This window comes from Hordeum vulgare, chromosome 4H (genome assembly GCF_904849725.1).
Source record: "Hordeum vulgare subsp. vulgare chromosome 4H, MorexV3_pseudomolecules_assembly, whole genome shotgun sequence".
NCBI lineage: Eukaryota > Viridiplantae > Streptophyta > Magnoliopsida > Poales > Poaceae > Hordeum > Hordeum vulgare.
The window spans coordinates 407,933,895-407,942,447 of NC_058521.1; positions in this window are offsets into that span (position 1 = coordinate 407,933,895).

Here is an 8,553-nt window from a genome sequence, read left to right on the forward strand (position 1 = left end):
TGAACCAAGCAACGGGAAAGATGTTGAATGCATATTTTTTAAATATTTATTAAACATTTAAAAATTGTTAAATATGTACAAAAACAAAGCTAACCATGCATTAAGAAAATGATGGATAATTTGATCATGTATATAAAAAAAATTATCCAGCATTTGAACAAATGTTGAATGTGTATTCAAAAACACTAAGCAAACAAATTTAAAATATTGAATATGTATATAAAAATGTGATCATATATTAAAATATAATGAAAAAATGGTCGTGTATATAAAATTGTTAATCAAGCAATTGAGAAAAAATAAAACATGTATGTGAAAAATACTAATTGAACATTTAGAAAATGTTTAACACATATATAATGTTTTTTTGACCATGTATAAAACAAAGTCAACCTTTTAATTCAAAATTTTAATCAGTAATTTTAAATATATATATTAAATGTGTATAGTAAAAAATGTTGACCATGTATAAAAAAAATAATATTTTATTTGAAGAATGTTAATCAAGGATTTAAAAAATGCATGAAATTCTTTTAGCTATGTATTAAAAATCTTAATCTTGTATTTGAAAATTGTTGATTAAGGATTTTAAAAATATTAAAAATGTGTATAGAAAAAATGTTGATAATTTATTCAAAAAATGTGATTTAATATTTCAAAAAATATTAAAAATGTATTAGATATATACCAAAAATGTGTGTGGAGAAACAATGAAAAATGAAGGGAAAACAAAAAAGCTGATAAAAAAGAGATAGGAACAAAACACCTCCAACAGGAGTAGCATATCTGTAGTTAGTACATTTTTTTTGGCTATCAAGCATTACAAGCAAACATCATATATTGAAGGATTCATGACCATTTAACTTCTATATAACTACACACAAACATAACTCGTTACATTGTCTTTGTTGTTTAATGTCAACTATTTGATAAAGTTTGGAAATATTTAATGACGGTTCCCAATCATAAATAATATTAAATGAGATATTTTATTTGCATGTGAAATTCTCTTCCTTGTACGAGTCTTTCATGAATTATTTGAATGACCAATGCTACGCTTGTTAAATTCCAAATGATTTTATTTCCTACACCCCATGTGAATGACCAACATATGACATTTATTTTTGCAATAATGAGATGCAAGGCAATGAAACCTAAAAGACACGCATACTAAACTTTATTACAGAAACTCTCACGCATTGTTACATTGATAGCACGGGAAAGGAGAACACTTGCAAACTATTTCATACCAATACCTCTTCTAAATCATGGACAAATTGAAGATCGGACTACGATACATAATAATTGTAAAAGATGGTGATGATATGATAGTGGAAACCTCCCCCAAGATTGGAAAAAGCCAAGGGTGATGCCCATACCCAAGTACCCAAGTCTCCTTCTTTGACGATGGTGCTGAAGAAGAGGCACACTTGTCATTCTTATATGAGTTTAGAAGGATTTCCCTTAAACCTTGAATCTCATGAAGTAAGTGTCGACTCATGATAGCATTGTTCTTCACTTCGACCATTATATCATTGTTTTCAGGCCCCACAAACTTTTCCTTGTATCACTTTCACTTGGATGGGGGATACCCCAATTGAAGGGTATATGCATACGAGAAGTATTGTCAACTCCATAACGTCGGCCTAGTGGGAACCAGAGTACCACGAGCCATCTGTCGGCGGCCCGGGAAGAGATGTCCTGGATGAATCAACTCCGGAAGAGGCCTAGTCACGAATTCCACAAGCGCAAGACACCTCACGCGGGTCTGTCCTCGCGAGGCCCCTCTCTTCAAGAGGAGGCTCTTCAAGACGATCATCTTCACCAGCGGGCAGCCTCGCGAGGCCCTCCGGTTGAAGGGGTCGTGTGGCGTGGGTCACACGGTTTCATGCCCACCACGTGTGTGACATGCCCACCCACCCAAGGACAGCGAGACTGTGACAGCGAGAGTGGACAGGGGGGATTTCCTCTTTGATGATAAAAGGGCAACACGTGGCTTCCCTCCCCCAAAGCGTGTCCTAGGACTTTATATTTTGGTGCAAGATGACTATCGTGACGCTGCGCACGAGGACGGATGTCATCAGTGAACCCATCAGCGCGTCATGGACGGTGGCTTTGCGGGTAAAGACCACCTTTTGTCAGGATAAGACCGAGCATGTGTCCTCCTTCGAATTGTCGTCGTGTGGTAACCCTTTCCCGCCAATATTTTCACGCAAGAGGACCAATGTAGCTATAAGAGGGACAATGTTGCTACCTTAGAGAGATCGATCTCTCTTCAGCCATTTTCCACCTTCTTCTACCTTGTAACACTCGTGCACTTCCAAGAGCAATTCCACACAAGCAAGAGTAGGGTTTATACCGCTTGATGGGCCGAACCATGGTAGATCCACGTGTCCCTGTCGTGCATTGTGTGTGTGTGTGTGTGTCCCTACAAAGCACCTCTCGTCCGTAGCCTTGCCAAGGTCATCGTCAGGTCGTGAGATAGCAGGCAAGATCCCCAGTGTTCGAACCAGTGTTCTTGGAGGGTTTCCCTTAGGCTCAAAACCACTCTCCAACATTTGGCATGCCATGTAGGGAATCTTTGCTTCCGCATCTTTGACCTTGACATCGACATGGTGGAGGCGCGACGCTAGCGATACGCGCGCATGGTCGATCGGGTCCACACAGAGCACGTCATCAACACCAACCGCCATGGGCACACCGACGCTCCCACCGAGCCCGCGGGTGGAGAGTAGCAAGCTTCCTGCCTCCACCCATTTGTAAGGAGCAGCCGCCCGCGTGAACCGCCACCGAATCTTCGTTTGCTCGCCGCGATTAGTCGGTCCCGCAAGCCATGCTGCTCATGTCAAGTGAACTATTACACTACCGTCCCAACGCTAACGGCTACGATGTATGGTTCGCGTGCATCACCGAGATCGTCAACACCGCGAAGATGCCCCGACGTCGTTCAGTCCTCACCCGCCTCCATTGTCACGTGGCGCAAGAACCGAGCATGACGCGCGTCCTTAGGCACCTCCAACCGACAACGACGTGGGACGGTGCCATGGCACGCGCGCGCCGGTGTCGTCCCATTGCGTGTCCTCGCTTCCCCACAACGACCCCACGTGCCAGATCGTCCATCCCGTGAAACCGGATGCGCGTGTGTCCTCAAAAGACAAGGAGAGCACCAGAATTGCACCCTCCAAGACGTCGCGACAGCCCGGGCACCAGAACCGTGACGCACTCGTCGGGGCGTCACTTCCTACAATGGGGCTATCGTGCCTTCACTCGTGAGCTATGCCGTGTGGTGTGGCCCATGTCGTTCAAGACAGAACTGCCTTAGTCGGTGTCATCCCATGTGGATCCAGTGCACTTGGCACAACTTCAAGATCTGTCATGAACTGCTTCATCCACACACCCTCCTTAGCCGCCTTCGAGGTAGCCATGCACTCTGCTTCGCATGTAGAATCAGCTACGACGCTTTGCTTGGAACTGCACCAGCTTACCGCACCCCCATTAAGAATATATGTGTATCTGGTTTGTGACTTAGAGTCATCCGGATCGGTGTCAAAGCTTGTATCGACGTAACCCTTTACGATGAGATCTTTGTCACCTCCATAAATGATAAACATTTCCTTCGTCCTTTTGAGGTACTTCAGAATATTCTTGGTCATTCTCTAGTGCTCCATTCCTGGATTACTTTGAAACCTGCCTGCCATACTTATGGCGAGTCTGACATCCGGTCTAGTGCACAACATTGCATACATGATAGAACCTATGGCTGAAGCATATGGGACGACACTCACCGTTTCTCTATCTTCTACAGTCACTGGGCATTGAGTCTTACTCAACTTTATACCTTGTAACACACACAAGAACCCCTTCTTGGATTTTCCATTTTGAACTTCTTCAAAATCTTATCAAGGTATGTGCTTTGTGAAAGTCCTATTAGGTGTCTTGATCTATCTCTATAGATCTTAATGCCTAATATGTAAGCAGCTTCTCCCAGGTCTTTCATTGATTTTTTTATTCAAGTAACCCTTTACGCTTCCCAAAAGTTCTACATTGTTTCCAATCAGCAATATGTCATCCACATATAATATTAGAAACACCATAGAGCTCCCACTCACTTTCTTGTAAATACAAGCTTCTCCAAAAACTTGTGTAAACTTGAACTCCTTGATCACCTCATCAAAGCGCTGATTCGAACTCCGAGATGCTTGCACCAGTCCATAAATGGATCGCTGGAGCTTGCACACTTTTTCAGCATCCTATGGATCGACAAAACCTTCCGGTTGCATCATATACAACTCTTCCTTAAGAAACCGTTAAGGAACGCTGTTTTGACATCCATCTACCAAATTTCATAATCGAAAAATGCAGCTATTGCTAACATGATTCTGACGGACTTAAGCATCGCTACTGGTGAGAAAGTCTCATCATAGTCAACTCCTTGAACTTGTGAAAAACCATTTGCCACAAGTTGAGCTTTATAGACGGTCACATTACCGCCCGCGTCCATCTTCTTCTTAAAGATCCATTTGTTATGAATGGCCTTTCGGCCTTCACGTAATACTTTGTTTTCATACATAGATCCTATCTCAGATTTCATGGCCTCTAACCATTTGTTGGAATCCGGGCCCACCATTGCTTCTCCATAGGTCGCAGGTTTATTGTTGTCTAACAACATGATTGATAAGACAAGATTCTCGTACCACTCAGGAGCAGTACGTGCCCTTGTCGACCTACGAGGTCCAATAGCAACTTGATCTGAAGTTTCATGATCCTCATCATTCGCTTCCTCTTCAACTGGTGTAGCCTCGACAAAAACTTCTTTCTGTCCTGTGCCACCATGTGGTTGAAGCAAAGGTTCTACAACCTCATCAAGTTATATCTTCCTCCCACTCAATTCTTTCGAGAGAAACTCTTTCTCAAGAAAAGCTTTGTTCTTAGCAACAAACACTTTGCCCTCGGATCTGAGATAGAAGGTACACCCAACTGTCTCCTTTGGGTAACCTACGAAGATGCACTTTTCCGCTTTGGGTTCCAGTTTTTCAGGCTGAAGCTTTTTGACATAAGCATCACATCCCCAAACTTTAAGAAATGACAACTTTGGCTTCTTGCCATACCACAGTTCATATGGTGTCATCTCAACGGATTTTGATGGTGCCCTATTTAAAGTGAATGCAGTTGTCTCCAATGCATAGCCCCAAAACGGTAACAACAAATCGGTAAGAGACATCATAGAACACACCATATCTAATGAAGTACGATTACGATGTTCAGACACACCATTACGTTGTGGTTTTCCAAGCGGTGTCAACTGTGAAACAATTCACATTGTCTTAAATGAGCACCAAACTCGTAACTCAGATACTCATCTCCTCGATGAGATCATAGGAATTTGATCTTCTTGTTATGATGATTTTCAACTTCACACTAAAATTGCTTGAACTTTTCAAACATCTCAAACGTGTGATTCATTAAGTAAATATAACCAAATCTACTCAAATGATCAGTGAAGGTGAGCAAATAACGATATCCACCGCGCGCCTCTATGCTGATCAGTCCGCACACATCAGTATGTATGATCTCCAACAAGTCACTTGCATGCTCCGTTGTTCCGGAGATCGGAGTCTTAGTCATCTTGCCCATGAGACATGGTTCGCATGTGTCAAGTGATCCAAAATCAAGTGACTCCAAAAGTCCATGAGCATGGAGTTTCTTCATGTGCTTTACACCAATATGACCTAAGCGACAGTGCCACAAGAAAGTGGTGTTATTATTATCAACTCTACATCTTTTGGTGTCAATATTATGTATATGTGTATCATCACTATCGAGATTCAACATGAATAAACCCCTCACATTGGGTGCATGACCATATAAGATATTACTCATATAAATAGAACAACCATTATTCTCTGACTTAAATGAGTAACCGTCTCGCAATAAACAAGATCCAGATATAATGTTCATGCTTAACGCATGCACTAAATAAAATTTATTTAGATTCATCACTAATCCCGATGGTAACTGAAGTGAGATCATGTCGACGGCGATCGCATAAACCTTATAACCATTTCCCACGCACATCGTCACTTCATCCTCCGTCAGCCTTCGTTTATTCCGCAGTTCCTGTTTCGAGTTGCAAATGTGAGAAACATAACCGGTATCAAATACCCAGGCACTACTACGAGAGCTGGTGAGGTACACATCAATAACATGTATATCAAATATACCTTGTTTGGCGTTGGATGTCTTCTTATCGGCCAGATGCTTGGGACAGTTTCGCTTCCAGTGACCAGTCCCCTTGCAATAATAACACTCAGTTTTTGGCTTGGGTCCAGCCTTGGGTTTCTTTGTCAAAGGGGCAACAGCCTTGCCACTCTTCTTGGAGTTACCCTTTTTTCCCTTTCCATTTTTCTTGAAACTAGTGGTCTTATTGACCATCAACACTTGATGTTCTTTCTGGATTTCTGACTGAGCGACTTTCAGAATCGCTAACAGCTCGGCGAGTGACTTATTCATCCCTTGCATGTTATAGTTCAACACGAAGCTCTTATAGCTAGGTGGCAGCGACTGAAGAACTCTGTCAATGATAGCCTCTTGCGGGAGAGCGATCCCCAACTCAGCTAGACGGTTAGAGTACCCAGACATTCTGAGTATGTGTTCATTGACAGACCCGTTCTCCTCCATTTTGCAAACATATAATTTATCAGAGGTTTCATACCTCTCGATCCGGGCATTCTTCTCAAAGATAAACTTCAATTCCTGGAGCATCTAATATGCTCCATGACGTTCAAAACGTCTTTGAATTTCCGGTTCTAAGCCATACAAAACTGAACAATGAACTAATGAGTAGTCATCCTTACGCGATTGCCAAGCATTCATAATGTCTTGGGTCGCCGTTTAGGGTGGTGCATCACCTAGCGCTGCATCAAGGACATATTGCTTTTGGGCAGCCATGAGGATAAGCCTCAAATTACGGGCCCAGTCAACTAAGTTGCTTCCATCATCTTTCAGCTTAGCTTTCTCTAGGAACGCATTAAAATTCAGGGTCGCTATTGCGCGAGCCATTGATCTCCAACATAAAATTTTGCAAAGATTACTTAGACTATGTTCAAGATAATTGAGTTTAGCTAATCATATTAATAATAAACTCCCACTCAAATTGACATCCCTCTAGTCATTCGTGTGTCGCGTGATCCAAATTCACTAACTCAAGTCCGATCATCACGTGATTTGAGTTTAGTTTCAATGGTGAACATCTCCATGTTGATCATATCAACTATATGATTCATGCTCGATCTTTCAGTCTCTTGTGTTACGAGGCCATGTTTGTGCATGCTAGGCTCGTCAAGTTTAACCCGAGTGTTCCGCGTGTGCAACTGTTTTGCACCCGTTGTATGTGAACGTAGAGTCTATCACACCCGATCATCACGTGGTGTCTCGAAACGATGAACTGTCACAATGGTGCACAGTTGGGGAGAACACAATTTTATCTTGTAATTTAGTGAGGGATCACCTTATAATTCTAGCGTCATTCTAAGCAAAATAAGGTGCGTAAAAAGGATTAACATCACATGCAAATCACAAGTGACATGATATGGCCATGAACTTGTGCTTCTTGATCGCCATCACCAAAGCACCGACATGATCTCCATTGTCACCGGCGTCACACCATGATCTGCATCATCATGCTGCCATCGAGGTTGTCGCGCTAACTATGCTGTTACTACTAAAGCTACTACTAGCGATAAAGCAAAGCATCACCAAGCGCAAAATAATTAAAGACAACCCTATGGCTGCTGCTGGTTGCCGTAGCATCAACGTGCAAGTCGATATTTTAACTATTTCAACATGATCATCTCATACATCCAATATATCATATCATGTCTTTGGCCATGTCACATCACATGCATACCCTGCAAAAATAAGTTAGACGTCCTCTAATTTGTTGTTGTAAATTTTACGTGGATAGTATGGGTATCTAGTATGATTGCATCTTACTTACGCAAAGCCACAACGATGATATGCAAATTGCTATTTAACCTTCTCCAAGGACCGCCTCGTTCAAATACGATTCAACTAAAGTTGAAGAAACAAACACCCACCAGTCATCCTTATGCAACAAGTTGCATGTTAGTCAATGAAACCGGTCTCTCGTAAGCGTACGAGTAGTGTTGCTCCGGGCCGCTTCAATCCAACAATACCGCTGAATGAAGAAAAGACTAAGGAGGGCAGCAAATTGAACATGCCCACAAACTCTTTTGTGTTGTACTCGAGATATCATCTACGCATGAACCTAACTCATAATGCTACTGTCGGGGAATATCGCATGGGAAACAAAAAAATTCCTACGCACACGCAAGACCTATCATGGTGATGATCATCTACGAGAGGGAAGATCAGATCCACATACCCTTGTAGATCGTTAAGCGGAAGCGTTAATAAACGCGGTTGATGTAGTCGAACGTCTTCGCAATCCGAATCGCAAGCGTCCCACGAACCCCGTCCCGATCTAGTACCGAGCGGACATCACCTCCGCGCTTAGCACACGTACAACTCAAT